This window comes from Ambystoma mexicanum, chromosome 3p (genome assembly GCF_040938575.1).
Source record: "Ambystoma mexicanum isolate Mex_15411 chromosome 3p, UKY_AmexF1_1, whole genome shotgun sequence".
NCBI classification, from domain to species: Eukaryota; Metazoa; Chordata; class Amphibia; order Caudata; family Ambystomatidae; genus Ambystoma; species Ambystoma mexicanum.
In genome coordinates this window covers 255,022,218-255,040,827 of record NC_090925.1, presented here as the reverse complement: position 1 = coordinate 255,040,827, position 18,610 = coordinate 255,022,218, and positions in this window count along the sequence as shown.

Below are 18,610 nucleotides of genomic sequence, written 5' to 3'. Positions count from 1 at the left end.
CTCCAGAATTCATTGATGTACCAGAGAGCTTGTGGGCTGTCGACGACAATGATGTTGGTGTTTTACAGATCAAGCCTGTTAAGATAGTTTTGAAACATGGAATTGAGTTGCCACGCATTCCCCAGCATAAGATTTCGGTTGAGGGCGAGCAAGCTTTGTAATGTATTGTTTCCGATTTTGTGCATCGCAGTGTGATTGAAGAAATTTCAGGAAGTTTGTGTAATAGTCCGATTTTACCCGTGTACTAGAAAGGCGATAATGTAATTCCATTCCGTTTTATAATCGATTTACGTGCCATTAATAAAGTTGTGGCACCACAATTTCCAATTGTGCCTGATGTAACGACGATCCTCACCATGATTCCAGCTACAGCTACTTACTTTAGTGTTGTGGACTTAAAGAATGCGTTCTTTAGTAATCCTATACACAAGGATATTAGATATTTGTTCGCATTCACCTTAGGGGGACGCTCGTTCACATTTACTCGTGCACCTCAAGGGTACACAGAGTCCGAGTGTTTATAGTAGGGCTTTGAAAGAACAACTTGATACCCTTGAATTGCCCTCTACCTGTACTTTGCTTCAGTACGTTGATGATTTGCTTCTAGCTGCTGTCTCTGAGAGTGCCTGTAAGGAGGGCACTGTGTTATTACTTATTCATCTAGCTAAGCATGGTCACAAAGCTTTGCTTAATAAATTTCAATATTGTTGTCAGGAGGTCGCCTATTTAGGCTATCTCCTGTCAAAGGAGGGAAGACGATTGACACCTGAAAGAATAAAACACATTTCTGGCATGTCTGTCCCAAATACACAGAAGGAAGTTAGGGCCTTGATAGGTATGGCTTCTTACTGTAGGTTGTGGATCCCGAATTTCCTCACTAGTGATCAAACCGATGGTGGCTTTGACAAAGAAGGGCATTTCTTCGCCATTGCCATGGAACACGTTACACCAGCAGTCGTTTGACTTGCTTAAGACTGCATTATGCTCTGCACCAGTTTTGGGCACACCAAACTATGAAAAGGCCTTTGTATTGTTTGTGCATGAATGTGATGGATGTTCTTTGGCTGTATTAACGCAGGAACACAGAGGGAAGAATAGGCCGTGCAGTTACTATTCTTCCGCCCTTGATCCTGTAGCATGCGCTTTGCCAAGATGTTTTCGCGCTGTCGCTGCTGCTGCCGCGTCTGTAAAACAGAGTGAGGGAATGGTCTTAGGCCATGATCTAACCCTGATGGTGCCTCACTCTGTAGATGTTCTATTGAACCGAACTCAAACGCAACACCTCACTTCTGCACGGTTGACAAGATATGAATTGATCTTGTTTGCTCCTCACATTCAAATTAGGAGGTGTTGTGTCCTTAATCCGGCTGAACTCCTACCTTTTCCGCAAGATACTACTTGCGGCGATGAAGAGTCACATGATTGTTTGTATACGACCGAACAAGAAACAAAGGGCAGAATTGATTTGAAAGATACTCCTTTGGATAATCCGCAAGGAGAGCTGTTTTGTGACGGCTCCTGCTTTAAACTTCCGGATGGTACATCCACAGCCACTTATGCAATCACTACATTGAGCACGGTTGTGGAAACTAAGAGAATTACGCATAATTCTGCGCAGGCCACAGAGATTATAGCATTGACCCGAGCTTGTGAACTCTCCGAAGGGCTTGCAGTAAATATATATACTGATAGTCAGTATGCCTTTGGGGTGGTTCACAACTTTGGGAGACTTTGGTCAGAAAGAGGGTTGCTAACCTCGCATGGCACCAAGATTCAACATGGCTCCCTAATAGTGCAACTACTCTCAGCGCTTGCGCTCCCTACTCACTTAGCAGTTATGAAATGTGCAGCACATCGAAAGATTGTGGATGATATTGGAAAAGGGAACGCTTTCGCTGATCAGATAGCTAGACAAACTGCCACAGATCTTTTCACGGAAATGTATGTTTCAAGGGAGACTGTAGATGCATATGTAATGGATGAGGGTGTTGGGTCTGTATGGGATATCCAAGCTGATGCCACGATGGAAGAGTCTAAGAAGTGGGCTGAAGACTTGGGAAAACTTGATGATGATGGGTGTTGGGTGGACATGGTCGAAGGAAAATGGCTGTTACCTGACGCCTATGTCATGATGATGGTTGTAATGGCACACGGCCCTACACATGTTTGTGCCCAGCAGGTTACGAAAATGTTAGAAAAGTTTGGGCAAATGACAAGATTTCGAAAATTGCCCAGCACTACGTCCAGAACTGCATGATTTGCCTACAAGACAATGTGGGAAAGGGGACATCAACTCCAAGGGGAAGTTTTGGCCCACCTTCTGTCTCCTTCGAAGTTATTCACTTTGATTTCATTGAAATGGAACGATGTAACAATTTAAAGTATGTCGTTGTGGTCATTTGTGCGTTTAGTAAATGGGTTGAGGCTTTCCCTGTTAAAGATGCTACAGCCATGACCACTGCGAAAACCATGTTAAAGGAGTACTTCCCCCGGTTCGGTTTGCCGAGAGTTTTCTGGTCGGGCAATGGTCCACATTTTGTTGCCGCTGTAATCCTACAGATATGTACACCGTTACGAATTGACAAACGGTTCCATTCGGCCAGACATCCTCAGAGCGCCGGACTAGTAGAAAGACACAACGGTATCTTCAAGAACAAGCTCGCTAAGACGTGTGCCGGCACCAAACTAAAATGGTCGGACGCCTTACCGATCGTGTTACTAGCCATGCGTACAACCCCTCAAACTAAGACTGGGCTCTCTCCATTTGAGGTGGTAATGGGGAGACCTGCCAATATCTAGAATCTTCCAAAATGCCGAAATTTAAAGAATGTTGAAAATGTACTACTTTCAGATTATTGTAGCCAATTGACTAAAAACCTGTATTTGATTTACCACCAGATACGAGAAGCTTTACCTGTACGATACGAGGGCCCGGGCCACGGCATACGACCTGGGAGTTGGGTGCTCGTCAAATCATTTGAGCGCACCTCCTGCCTCATGCCTCGCTGGCGTGGGCCATTCCAGGTCCTGTTGATCACCCAGACAGTGGTGCGGGTAGCTGGACAAAAGAACTGGATCCACGCGTCACACATCAAGAAACTTCCTCGCCCTGTGCCACACGCTACAGAAGAAACAGAACCCCTAGCTGATACTGCAACCAATGATCCCAAAGCAGTAAGCAGCACTGAGAGTGTGTCGGAGAATATCTCTGAGCCCAGGAGTCTTGTGGAAGCTGCCATTTTGTCTCCACACTCTCCGCAAATTTGTCACCCGGAAACGGCTGTTTCAAATTCAGCAGGAAGTGACGACATATTGTTTCCGGATCAATCAGTACCAGAAAAAGTACGATACAACTTGCGACCACGAAGATAGACTAACGGCACGTTTCGGCTGTGCATTCAGAGAAGGAAAAGAGTCATCGAGGGCTTGCTTTTGCCCAAATTTGAGAAAGGGGATTCTGTTGGCTAGGGTTGTGGAAGGACTAAGAAATCACACGACCGGGGGGTCGCCAGCAACGAACATTGGGGTTTCCATCAGAAGACTACAATGCCTGATACCTCCGCCGCTCGTATTGGACTTGTAAATAAGGGGGTGACCAACCAGGACAATGGACAAAATGCCTGGGCCCCGAAAACATATTGCTGTATTCTTGCAATGATATTTGTTTTTTTTATAGTCGCTGCCTTAGGATTATGGTACCTTGAGGAAACTCATTCTTTAGAACTTTTGTTGCCTACTAAAAGTGCACCCATTGTTCCTACTCCCTTTGTACATTTGCACACTTTATCCCCTCAGGATTCACAGCACAGACAAAGGTACCATAAGAACACTCTACTACTTATCATGAATGCTACACATGCCATTTTTAATAAATACAACTGCTGGGTCTGCTCACATTTACCACAACATGGGGATAAGGGGGTAGGCTGGTATATTCATCCCTTACCGTTGACAACTGCCTGCTATGCTTCTCTTAGAGCAATGTTCTTTGGCCGATGGAATGATAGCATCTCAGGGAACATTGATGGCAACAATTTGAATAGTTTTGAGAAACGTGTTTTGACTCCCCTGGGATGCTCGCTTTTTGCAAATAGGAGTAAACCGAATGTTGCTTATATTAGGCCTTTTGACTAGAGAGAGAACAGACCTTTGTATGTAGGCGAGCCTATCTACATTGTCTGCGGTAATGTAGCATTTCCATGGTTGCCCAGAGATTGCCAGGGAACCTGTTATTTAGGGATCCTGTTACCTGGGGTGTTTATAGCTAGTACAAAAGAAGTTTCGAAAGCTCGTCCACGGCGGGATGAGAATGGTGACACCCCGGCACAAGTATTGGGAGATATAGCAAAATCAGTTGTGCCATTTTGGGGGCAGATAGCAAATTCAGAAGATATCAGAAAACTAGCGAGAGTACTGGAGAGAACCATCAACTGGGCCACGGACATACTCTATAATATGACGTTAGAACAAAAGGCGATAAGATTAGTAGCACTTCAAAATCGAATGGCATTAGATGTCATTCTAGCTGAGCGTGGTGGAGTATGCAAATTAGTGGGGTCCGCTTGCTGTGTTTTCGTACCAGATTCCTCCCCAACTATCTTCAAGGCAATACAAAATCTGCACGTCCTTAGTTCTGAAGTGCATGTTCCCGAGGGAAACTGGGATCTAAGTGCTTGGTTTTGGGACTTCTTGCGGTCTTGGGGTTGGAAGGTGCTTTTGGTCTTATTGATTATTTTGGGAATACTGTTGTTTCTTTGTTGTTGTATTCAGTGTCTGCCTGGTATGTGTTTGATACTAGGGGTATGTTGCGCACAAGCGATAGGTTCGATAGGACATAAAGTAAATGCCCCAGATAAGACTGCCAAAGAATACGTATTGAAGGATATTTTAGCAAACGACCTAATGGCAATAGATATTTCTGATAGTGATTCAGGGTGCATGGACAATGATGCATGGAGTTATTTGCAAGGAGATCCAAAATAGTTTTTAGCACTTGGCATAGGCCAAAAGGAGGGTTTGTCGAAATAGAAAGTATACCGTGCCTCCTATTGTAATAAATATATTTAATATTGGCCTACGCCAAGCTGCTCGAAAGTCGCTTGCGAAAGAAATCTGTGTTGCAAGGTCCTGACCTTAAATCCATGTAGGCCGCCATTTTAGGTCAAACCGCCATTTTAGGATTCGTGTGTAAAAGTCACCCTGTGAGCTAAAATGATGGACGATGTCATTGCAAAATAGAACATGGCCGTCTTGACCTCTGTACATAGCTAATGTGTAATCTGCCTGCAGGCCACTTGTTGAGGTCATGAAATGAGACCTTGTCCTTCACTGACCTATGTGTAGAAGGATTACTCGTGCAATGAAAACTAATCCAAGCATATGTCCAGACAATGTATTCAAATACTGAACAAAGAACATCTATTTAACTACATTGTATTAATGTTTAAGAAGGCCTGCATGGAAAACTTTAAAATACACAGCTATTGCATACGCTTGTTGATACATGTATTAAAGGCAAACCAGTTATATGATGTTATTTGAGACTTGGCACGAACCCTAGATCAGTGATATATTAAAAGGAATATTAACCCGAAGTGGGGCTGGGCATCGCGCCCACAAAATGTATAAAAAGCTAATGCATCCTAATGTACAGCGTCTCTCACTGAACACACTGAACCACGCTGGAGTTCGTTGTGTTGTACTGAGGGCCGATAGCTATCTGATTTTGCTCTGTTTTTGTAATTGGATTCAGTATAGAATAAAGTACTTGGTATGTTGCTTTGTAACCCGTGTCTGGTGTATTTCCTTTTGGGGTACTCAGCCTCGATATTCTTTTTCTGTTTTCAGAAATACACTAAACTATTCAATCTTGTAGTTTTCGATCGGACCCCAAGATCTTGTGCTGCAGCTAAGCAGGGGCAGTACGTTTCTGTATCTGCCCTGTTTGAATGTTAAGTAACACAAGTTTGACTTCAAATCCCTCATTACAACTTCTTTCTACGGGACATTGGAACACTTGGATGGAGAATTACAGCAGAGATTTAAATGCTCTTGAGTATAATAGGCATTCCCAGGGAGCGAAAGTCGATGTCTCACAGCGGAGCTCAGAGAGTGGCCCCGCCTGATAGCTCAAAAGGAGTGAAGAGCGGATTCCTCGCATAGATGGGGCAGCAAAGTGCCCAGGAAGACTTGGAGAAAAAATATTGGTGGAATCACGACATGTTGAAAATCAACTAAACTTGTTGCCCCATCCCCTGGCCATTCGCCAAGCCTAGACACATGCTGTGACAACAGGCCTGTGGATTTGCTAGTGTACATTTCAAGGCTTTAAGTGGGCCGGATCCGACTGAGCCCTAGTACAAGGAAAGCTTGATAGACCCTTGCCTGATCCCTAGTAGAGTGCTTTCAGACATACAACCTTTGTAGTTTTCCCCCACCACTACTTCCCTATCTTTTGAAGGGCGGCTCAGCTGGGCAATGAGAAGCAATAGAGTGAATCAATGTTTAGCAACATTGTGATGGTAATAGAGTAATGCTACCAGCTTCCTGCGTTAATACAGCCAAAGCACATCCATCACATTCATGCACAAACAATACAAAGGCCTTAGTCCACAGCGGAAGAGGCATTAGTTTATTTAGCTGACAATCTGGGCCACACGGTTTAGAGCAGAATGACTGCTTTACTGAGAGGGACGGAGGTCCAGGTATTCAAGACCCAAGACCAAAGTCAAGAGCCTAAGCAGACAGATCCTCCCTCACAGTGCCCCTTTCCTCTCCTACATGCTGTGCTGCAGAGCGGGGCCACGCTCCATTCTCAAGAGCCTAAGAAGACAGATCCTCCCTCACAGTGCCCCTTTCCTCTCCTACATGCTGTGCTGCAATTGGCTTTGCATAACCACCCAAATTTCACAGGACGAATGGCATTTGCCCTTCATAAAATCAACACAAACACAAAACCAAGAGAGGATATTTTCCTCTAATAGTGTTTTTGAAAACGTTAACATATTTTCATTGGGACCTGCAGGACCGAAATGGGACATTTTACCTTTATTTGTTCATTATTTTCCATCAGGTTATGTAGTGCAGTGGTGAAGTGTCTACAAACCTGACGACTGCAGTTTGATCTGCGAGGTCCCATTTAATTCATAAATTCAAAAAGGTCATTCAATGTTTCTCATTTTATCTGGGGGGGCTGAGTCCACCCTCTGAACAAAGTGGGTGGACTACGTCCCCCCCCCCGCGTGTACCCACGATTTGAGCCCTGGTCTTTGTCTTTCCCACATGTCTGTGAAAAGGGGGAATTTCAGGTTCTTTCAGGTTGCCACAGATGTGAGAAGTACACAAGTTGATGTATGTATAATTTGCCTCCATAGCCACACTCTTGAGATCTTTGTGCAATCTGCAGTCTGGAATTCCAGCAGGAACCTGTTCCCTACAGCTCAGCTCTGCAGAAAGAGAATCTGCCCCTGGCCGTCCTACTGGTACCATGTCGTTTCGTTGCGGGATGTTTTTTCATGAGGATTTTTACTGCAAATTTTTTTTCGAAAAAATCTATCGATTTTTGGGGAAAATGGGGGGGGTTTGGATGGGAAACCCCCCCCCCAAAAAAACAATTTGATGGGTTTTTTTCGAGAAAAAAATTGCGGTAAAAAACCCAGCGAAAAAACATCCCACGATGAAATGACATGGAACCGTCCTGCTGGCTTTGGGGCAGGCCATCTGCAGCTGACTGCGCTTTCATCGGTTTCATCGTGGGACTGGTTATTGTTAAGTAATGGCGACTATCAGTTTCATTTCAGACGTCCCCTTAAAAGAGAAGCCGCCTTTTCCCATCACAGGGCCACCTAGGGGCCTATTGCCACAACTGGATTCACTGGAACTCTCTTGCAGCCGATCACCTATTCACAGACACTCCTGAAAGCAAGGCCAAGCAGGACCTGGTGCACATTCACCAAGCTGACTGCATTTATTTCATGGGACCAGACTCACTACTCAGGGTAAACACATGGTGGAGTTCAGCAATGGCTAAGAAGTGTGCAAGAGAATAGATTAAAGCAGGCAGCTGTCTGCTTTCATCTCTTTTATAGGAGCAGGCGGCCTGCTTTCATCTGCCTTCCTGAAACCTCTGCTTGCATTTGTCCTCTGTAGGAGCATTATTCTTCCACTAGAGCAACCAGTTCTCTTTGTTTTCCTCCGTTTTTTTAGACAGAATGATTTGGGTACGGTTTCCATTAACCTCTTAGGTGATACTACAGAGCGTGCAAAAACGCTCATGAAACAATATCTCTACCCCGATAATGCAGCGGTAGAACGTTGCGCATGATTGTTAGGCTTATTTATTTATTTGTTGGTCACTTGTTAGGCGCGTAAACAATTGGCAAAACTGTTTCAAAGCGCCCACAGGGCAAGAGGGTGGTGACGGCGGAAGGTAGACAATGGGCCTCATTACGACCCAGGCGGTAAGTTACCGCCTGGGCCGTGACTTTACCACCATGGCGTAAACTATGTTTACGCCATGGTGGTTGGCGGACTTACCGCCCCATTCCGAGGTTGGCGGGGCGGTAAGTCCCCAATCCCCATTTACCCTTCCCCATTCCTATTTTTGCCCCATAGGGCATAATGGGAGTGGGGAAGGCGTTAATTACGCCACCGTAAATTACGGTGGCGTGATTAACTCCATGGTCCCTTAGCGCCATGGATTTTAACACCTGCTAAAAGCAGGTGTTAAATTCGCCATGGCGCTAAGGGACCTCGTACTCAGGCGGTAAGGGTCGGCGCTGTTTACGGCGCCGTAAACCCCTTACCGCCTGGGTCCTAATGATGCCCAATGAATTACAGCAAAGATAAATAATTGATATAATAGTACAAAAAATGAGAATAACAGGGAGGGCAGACAAACCTACTATGCCTTGTGAGTGTTCGGAACGTGCAAGTGCAGAGTATGGGGGGGAGGGGGTGGTAAGAAATAGGTGCTGTGGTGCTCATGGAGAAGTGCTTAAAAGAGAAGAAGGTAAGTGCACCCACCCGTAGGAAGGGCGGACCAAGTAAGTGCAGTGGAAAGACAGCGGCTGGGATGAGAGACGTGGGGGATCAGGGCCCTGAGGGAACATAACGGCCCTGCACATCAGTCATGCTACTACATGATTAGCAGGGAAGAGAGGAGGAGAAGGAAGAGGTAAAGAGAAAGGTCTTGAGGCTTTTCCGGAACTTAAGGAGGTCCTGCTCAAGATGCAGAGCGAGGCTATTCCACAGAAGGGAGCCCACCGAGGAGAGTGACCGCCAACCAGTGGCTGTTTAGCAAAGCACTTCACAAGCAGGGAGTTAGTGCCAGAGGAACATAGGAGTCTAGAAGGGGAGGATTTGGTCAGGAAGCGTTGAAGATAGAGTGGTCCCCGGCCCCACACAGCCTTGTGGATGATACAGAGGGATTTGAATTTACATCAATGCAGAACACTAATTTGCAATGGAAAACTGCGTTGTGCATGAAAAGTAGATTTTTCATGCGTGAATTGTGCACGGGAGCACTGCATGTTGTCATTTTCTCTTACAGACAAGCGCAAAAAGAAAATGCAGTCTAGAGTGGTGAGACGGGCTGTGCCCGCATTGTCAGGTTTTTAGTTTGCGCTATCAGGTATTACTTGCGACACCTATAAGCTGAAACTATTGCATAAGAACACAAATAGGGAAGAATGGCATATGCGGAGTGACACAAAGCTTGGTTATGTGCCCACACATCGACTGCCCATGGCCATGCCAATCCCTATGGCCATTCCCACCAATTCCTGCCCCTCCCTACCTAAAACACCTCCTCACGGGAGCTTGCTTTAATCAAGCCTTACCATCAAATGTTGCACTCAAAGTGCTGCCAGGGTTTTTTCAAAGCAGTCTTCTGAGAGTTAATGACTTAATTGGAGTTGTAAACCCGCTACTGGTGTAATAAAAATTGTCTTACCAGGCCTGCCTTCAGCCACGCGATTCATAAGCACTCTGCCTGTCCTTCACTGAAGTCCTGCTAAAACAAGCATTGGCAAAGCCAACCGTTTTGTCTTGCATATAAGTATTACACCGTGCCAGGCACTGCTATCAGATGCCCAGGTACTCGTACCATTTTTCACCTGCTACCATTAATGGCCAGTTAATACCACTATGGCAGTGCCTGGCAAGTGCCTTTCCCATGCCTACACAAAAGCCCAAACTGTTGGCATTGCCAATGCTTGTTTAAGGGTGAGATGGGTTTGTTCCTGCCCCTACAGCACCCTATCTCCAATTTCACCACCTCACCCACCAGCCCATACACCAGCCCCCATTATGTAAATAATGCCCCAGACTGCTACTGTCCCCGTGCTGCCGCCTGCGCACCGATGACTGCAACACCTCATGCTGCTACATCCTTCCTGCCATCAATGTGCCTCATGACTGCTGCTACACTCTCCCTTCCTGCTCTGACTACCACTTCTGCAAGCAGTCTTTGAACGATGTTTAACCCTCTGTGGCCACTGTGACCTCCTCTTACTCCTTGAGCAGCCCAATTTGACCACTCTGCCCACCTGACTGCTGCAAGGCCCTCTTTGATCCCTCATTCTCTACTTGACGTCTGCTACACGTTTCTGCCCCATGTGCCTTCCTGACTTCTGCAGAGCCCTCTTTGATCGCTCTGCCCCCGAATGATGGGCAGCCCCGCGGAGCTCCTTTGACTGCCGTGCTCACGTGACTGCTGCACAGTCCTCTTCCATCTCTCATTCTCCCCTTGACGCCTGCTACACCCTGCGCCCCCTTGTGCCTTCCTGACTGCTGCTACACCTTCTGTGACCGAAGGGCCTCCTTCCTGGCAGCCTGGCTGTCTCCCTCACACCTGTTCCTCCCTGCTCCGGGCATCACCCTATGGCCCCTGTTGCCTGTAACCTCCCTGTCTTGCCACCGAGTTTCCTCCTCTCAATCCTCAGTTGCCCCCACAGATATCTACCATTTCCTGTCTCCACAGGCAGATTTGTCTCCACGGGCAGTTTCTCCGGCCCTCTCTCTTACTGACCAGCTTGCCTCCTTCTTTGGCCAACACCATGGGGCACCCACTAGGACCATGTCATTGGGAAGACGCCCCAAGTTCTCATATGAAGAGGTGATGGTCCTGGTGGAGGCCATCATGAAGAAGGCTACATGCCTCCATGTTCTGGAGTATAAAACGACCCCGCTGTGCCAGTGCAACAAGCTCTGGAAGAGGATAGCTGGCAGGGCCTAAAGAAACATGGCGGGAAGCTGGTTCTCAAGCACCACCGGGAGAGCCCAGCCACAGGAAGTACTGACTGTCATCCAAGTCATAAGCCTTGAGGGAATAGGAGGAGGCGAGTGAGGTGGAAGGTCAATGGACCGAATGCATGCATGCATGCATGCCAAAAAGCAATGATGTGATTTACCTCATGCGTGAGTGGGCATCACCACTTGTCTGTGGCACACATGTGCAGAAGCAGTGAAATAACCATCCACCCACACATGTGCCTGCAGGCATGGACACGTGACATCACCAGTGTTTATGCCTCAAGGCATGTCCGTACTGTCACTCAGCACTTGTCTATGGGTACACCCATCTGGCCAGATAATGACTGCATGTCTGCAAGCATGCCAACCACCCCACCACACGCGGCCAACTAATATGTGCATCAGGGTATTTGTACTGTTCTCTGTTCTCTGTTCAAATGGCAACATTGGGGGAATCACTATAAGTAAAAGACACCCCTTTGTGAGACCCCTGTAAAGTTTCCCCAGGTACATAGAGTCGCCAACTAACCATATTTGACCAGGGCGCATGACTGTGTATGCCACCAACAACGTAGTGTAGTGGCTGCAATAACCATGTGCCAGGAAGGTGGACAGCTACATGTAAGAACCCACATGTCTTCCCCAGTGGTGTCATGTAATGTGTCCTTGGCCAGACCACCACTAAATCACAATTGTATGCGCATACAGAAATCATGTGATCATTTGCCTGCCAAATACATATCCACCTTCCAAGCTGTAATCCTGTCATGTCTGCAACATGAATCATGTCGCCAGTGCAGTGCCCTCGACATGTATTTAGGGAGCCCCGAAGACTCCACAGAACACGATGGCCTCAATCAACTGTATAGTCTGGTTGGCACCACAGAGGAAGGAGGGAAATGGGAGAGGGAAGGGAAAAGATGGGCCATCAGCCATCTGCTGTCATGTCTGTGGAGACACATTGCAGGCAAGAACATGAGCACCTTTCTGTCATGCCCAAAGACTGCAGCCTTTGTTGCAAGACGTCATGCTGTGATTTGTAGAACAAGTCCGGTTCAAGTAAAGGTCAACAGGTGGCATGTATCATGCACAACGCCTGCCCATGCTGCCCATGCCTAGCACCGTGCAGTTCAGCAATCATGTACAAACATGAGGCTACATGCAGAGAAGTGGCATACCATAAATTACAGATATGTGGCATGCAGGTGGGCATGTGCGTGGGCATGCCACCCTATAAAGGCATAACATCTCGTACCCTAACTGCATGGAGTGCATGATATGAGCCACAGCATTAGAGCATGCAACAACTGCTCAGGGGTGGGGCCAGGTTCATAGAAAACCAAAAGGGGATGCTGCTATGCAGGAGATCAATGGCATCTGTGCAGAAACATCTACCGGGGGAATGCTAGCCACCGCAGTGAGCACCAAAAGCCAATAGCACAATATCGCAGGAGGATTTGTCATCAACAGACCAGTATCTCCTATGTACGCCACATATCCATGTCTTGTATGATCTCGCTGTTTTCATGCATGAAAGTGCTTATGCCACATCAATGCCCATATTCAATGCAATTTTTAATGCCAATCAATGATGTCGTTCACAGTTACTCTTTCAAGGTACCGCCACGTGGATGACCGGCAGTGCGGACCGGTGCGATGTACATGAATAATATGTCCCAAGCGTGCCATGTACATTCCCGGTTTTGGCCAAAAAGACAGAATCCAAATGACCTAACCAACCAAAAGTCTGAATGAAGGTACCACCAAATGTTCGACCTTCTAACAGGTCGACTTTTGGTTGGGTATGTCATTTGGATTCGGTTTAAGGCTGTGGGGGCTTTGGGAATGTCCCCCGCAATCGCCCTGCTCACTATACTGTAAGCCGGGGTTGCGTGGGTGTCTCCCGCAGCTGCCATGCATTACCAAAAAATAAAGAAAACAAAAACCAAAAAAAGGGCTCTGGGAGTGTCCCCCGCAACCCCTTGCTCACTATACTGTGAGCCGGAGTTGCAGGGGTGTCCCGAGCAGCTGTCCCGCAGTCCCCACTAGGGGTGTCACGGTATTAGTTTTATGACGGTACAATAACCTTCTTGCCAAATGACGGTATATCATGGTTATCGCGGTATAGCAGGTGGAGTTAAGTAATCTTAACAAATATTTTCTAAAAGGTCATAAATTGTCAGATTTATCATCACAAACAAAACCAGGCATCCAGGGCCAGAATTGGGCTTTTCAACATACTTTCCACTGAAATGCCACCCCTTGCTTCCACCAAACACAAACACACGTGTGGAGAGGAGGAGGGGCGGGGGGAGCCCTGATGCGACTGGCAAAGCAAACTGAATAGCTTTTCTTAAGTGGTCATTTTGGCTTTTAGCCCCCCCACTGGCTACTGGTGAAGAAGAACAAGTTGCCATCTTGATAACCTGTTTGCCACAGATCAATGGAGTCTGATGGTAGTATACGCTTGTGCGCATACACACAGACACGCACACGCACTCTCTCTTTACGTTACAGCCTTTAGTTTACTTGCGGGCCAAAAGGTGTTCAGTAATCACAGACATGTTACACTTTGGTATGGCAGCAGGGAATACCCACAGAGATGAGTGAATTTCGCACCTTGACTTATTATATGTAAATTCAATGATGGAACCAGGGAAATCCCCCATTGTCATATGTTTGGAAAACATTAGCCATTATAAATATATAAACCCCAAACCGCCAACCCAAAGTAAACCCTTTTCCTTCTTGGCACTGTATTTATTCTTCCTATTGCTAACATATTAATTTTGTGTCAGGCACATGTGGTTTATGGAATGGCATTAAAAACTGCTCCAACTGAAATTACTTGGCAGACGGCACATCCAACAGTGCAAGACCAAGACTGCGCGCACTTGCTTACTGCAGCCTTTCCAAATCAGATTGTAAAGCACATTTAACGGTATGAACGGTATACCGTTATAAACAATGTGACAGTTATTATTGTTCAATTAAGTGGTTCACTGTATCTTTAACGGTATACCGTAATACCGTTACATCCCTAGTCCCCACCAAAAAAAATAATTCAAATTAAAAAAAAGCTGCGGGGGGCTGCAGGGGAGTCCCCGGGAACCACCCCGCTAACTATACGATTCAGTATAGTGAGCGGGGGTTGCGGGGGACAACCCCGCAGCTGACCAAAAAAAGGAAAGGACCATGAGGCGCTGGGTCCCGATCATGGAAGAGAAAGGGAACCGGCGTCGCAGGGACAGAGCGAGACAGAATGCAAAGTAAGTAGGGGGTGGGGATGTGGATATGGGTTTGGGCAAGTCGGTAATGTTCAGTGGAGAAAAGACCAAAGATTATCTATAAAAAATAATCTTTGGTCTTTTCTCCCTAAAACATTTCCGCCTCGGTAAAACAACCCCAAATCACATTCCCTATTAACATTGTGCTCTAACCCAAAAGGGACCAATAACTACAGCCAGGACGATGGGCAGGTTGGGGAGGTTAAAGGCTGCTAGGCAAGATTTTCATATTTATGATAAATCTTCCTGACCTGTGTCTACCTCAGAACCTTTTGCTTGGACTTGGTAATCACTGTACCATCTCCCTAGGTGAGTGGGAGTCTTTGTCCCCTCTCACCTAGTCTTTTACACTTTTTATGGGTGACCTTTTTATGTCTCTCCATAGCGTTTGGTTGGAGTTATAGTTTCCTATAACATTTGGATTTAGGCTGGATTGCCACTTGGTAATTTCTCTTTCATGTACTTAGGTGAACTACAGTTCCCAAGTAGTAAAGAGGGATTTTCATCCCCTTTACATTTTGTATAAGTGAGTCGGCATAAATGCAAGGTGCTTGAATGGCTGGTGGCAGTGGTTTTACCTTAATGACTTTTAGTCATTTTTACTCGTAGGCTGTTAATTCAGCCTCTGTAATGCACAGAAGGGCCACCATTCTGCTAGAATGGAGGGTTCTTTCTTTCTCACCATTTATAAGATTGCTTGTTGTTTCCTACGATGCCATTTTAGGCAGGAACAACCTCAGTGGAGGTTTTGTCTTCGGCAGAAATCCGTTGTATTGCCTGCCTAGGCTCCAGAGTGTCTGAGAAGGGAGGAAGCGAGGGAGGAGTCTAAAACTATGCAGCCCTTTGTGTTCCAATTTGCCTGAAAGGAACCAAGTCCCAAGGGGGGACTGACTGTCCTGACTGGATAGCCAGACAGACCGCTCCTTTCTGTAAACTGCAGGGAGAGATTGCAGAAGTTGTGCTGAAGTTCCTGATAAATACTTAGAACCTACAAGCGGCTGACAAGTCAACCACTGGAGCTGAAACCAAAGAGGAAGATGAAGAAAGGACGTCTGTAGCCATTTCCAGATACCAGGAAGGCTGCTGTGTAACTGGATCCTAATGTAACCCTTCCTTTCAATCAACCTGGGGGTCCCGAAAACGATGACTCCTACCCAGAGGCTGGTGAGATCCACAAGTCTCAAGAAGGCCTGCGGTTTGAGCCAAATCCATCAACATGCTGCGACCTTGTTGGGCTGCAATACCCCAATACAGTATATAATTGCTTTACTTACTTTGAATGATCTCCCCCCTTCTGAAAAGTAATAATAAGTGTTGGTGCTGTTTTATCATTGCTTACCTGAATGAGTGTAAAAGCTTACCAAAAGGGTTTACCTACCTGGAATAACATTGTGTTCTTCTTAAAGTGTACCATAGGTTGTTACTTTCCCTGATCTGCTTCATACAGACCTCAAACAGTCCTTGAGTTCGTACTTGCCTTTGAGTTGCTTGAAGACCCTCTTCAAAGTATATGGTTCCTTACTTACCTTGAACAGCTGCTGCTCTTCTAAACTTGTAACACTGGGTTGTGCCTCCCCTAAATCTGCTTAGGGCATTTCCAAAATAGTCATAAGGTACATGACTTACCTTGAAAAACCCTGGGCCCTTCTTAAAGTGTAATTGGGTTTTACTTTTCTTGATTTGCTTAGTGCATTCAGAAATAATTGTTGTATGTTAATACTTGTCATTGAGTAGCATACAGCACCTCCCGAAAGTATTTGAGTTGATTTAGTAACTCTGAACTGAGTTCTAAAAAGTAATGTTGTAAGGTGTACACTTGCAACAGGGTTGGTTTATTATGTGATTTCACAACTGAGTGCCACTGCATGACTGAAAGGATCTACTGCCCTTGAATTACTGACTGTGTTCTAAAAGTATATCTAACCTGGCTTTACTCCCCAAGAATAGCTGGTTACATTCTGAATTTGTAATAGGTTTGACTCACCTTGAACTGCTTATTACTTTCTTAATAAGGTTATACTTTGGGTTGTACCTCTTAAGTATTGAGTTGGTTTTTATAATTGTGTTTATATGATAAGTTATAATACTTATTTCCCCAAGATTTATCTGGGCCTACTTGTATTTAAATAAACTATTTATTTTTACAATACATACAGCCTCAACAGGAGTTTGGAGGTAACCCTTAAATGCAGCAGTTACGCTGTTACCGTCGCATTTAAGCGTCCGCCAAATCATGGGTTTAGCTGCATTTACCCTCAGCTCCCATTTCCGTGCGCAATTGGCCAAAAATTCCCCATTGGGTCTAATGGATCCAATGGGGAATGGGGAATTACCGTTACCGCCAAAACCTGTGATCCAGCGCTAATAGCGCCAGAGGGTTTGGTGGTAACGCCATTAGACCGGGTGGTATCCCGGCAGTAATACCACCAGGATACCACCAAACTCGTGATGAGGCCCATAGTGTTTCAGTGTTTCTTTGACCATATGTATACTACAAATTCTTTGTACCAAGCAACAGCCCTCTCTCCCTCCTAAGATAAGTCTGGCTGCTCTGTCCATGCTACCCCCATCATCAGGTGGTACAGCCTTATACTAAGAATGGAGCTTATGTACTACCTCAGATATGGTTTTTCTGAAGTCTGGTAGGGCTTTAGAAAAACTGTCGTAACAAAGGCAAATCGATGGAACCCTTGATGCGGGCAAATAATCCTGGCCTTTATATCGGGGAAAACTCAGATGCTCCAACAGACACCATCCCGCCACTTGTTACTGCCACCCTGCCTCAGTGCTCTCCCAGCACAGGAAGGCAGCTGCAAAGCCACAGTGACCCTGGCACCTACCACCATCTCCTCTACTGGCAATGTTAGCATGGCCCAACCTGTCATCCAGCACCTGAGGACTGCGGCCATCCTACAGGTGATGGGTGTGACGGGAGACATCATCACTCCCACAGAGCCCACTCTTCCCTAGTGTGGTAGAGAGGTCGTCATTCCTCCAGGGCAGGAGGATCTATCTCAACCAACGAAACAGACATCCATTGGCCCTCTACCACTTCCTCTACCACTTGATCCTTCCCCCTTGGTTGACAATGTCTTAGCATATATTTTAGAGGAACTGTCAACCATGGAAGCCTCCTAGGTACAGGCAGAGAATAATGGGAGGGAACTGATGGAAACCTGCTCCACCTTTGCAGCCCCTTATGGGAGAGGTTCAACAGTCCCTACAAGCAGATGTTGGAGTCATACAACTGGCAGATGGAGGACTTGGTAGGGGAGATTTAGTCAGCACGACAAGTTGCTAGAGAGGATGCCTGGCTTGCCCAAGAGCAGACCTCTGCCGTGGCAACATCTACTGCATCTGCAGAGACCTACACTTGTGCTAGGGATGATTTGTGAATTGCCCAACAGCAGCTCTATGAAGGTGCGGCTACATTTGTGGATGCCTAGGTTGGGACCACGGAGGATGCTTGGCTTGCTTGAGATTAGGCATCTCCGGCAGCAGTAGCTGTAGAGACATGGCCTATTGCTAGGGAGCATGCTTGCCGGCACAAAAGCGGGCCACCTGGCACAACCAGGTCACTTGCCGAGCTGCCTGTGTCACATCCACAGTGATGTGCTAAATGGCTGGCCTGAATGTCGTCCTCTGCCGCCAGATGGTGGAGTCTAGTCAGCGCCATACCCAGTCCCTTACACCTTGATTGTGCCCATGACCTATCCTTTGCCAAATACAGAAGTTCATGGGAGGAAGTTCACTACCAGTTCACCCACCAGGGTCCCTTTCTGTGCCCCCTCTGCCCTATGATCTGCATGGAAGTCTCCTGACTAATATCCCCACCGCCGCCCCTCCCACAGTCAGCTGCTTGTGCTTCCCACAATCCCCACCACGCTCCCCAGGGTCAAGGAGCCACAGGTGAGGAAGTGAAGGCCCCAGGAAACCCCTTTCTTTCTGATGTCATTTAGATCTGCCCTATTCCAGTTTGGTATTTATTTGCATTGGGGTTTCATCACCCTGGATTTATTGTGGACTTCATTTAATCCTGGGTTTATTTTTGCCTTCACATGGACTTTTCT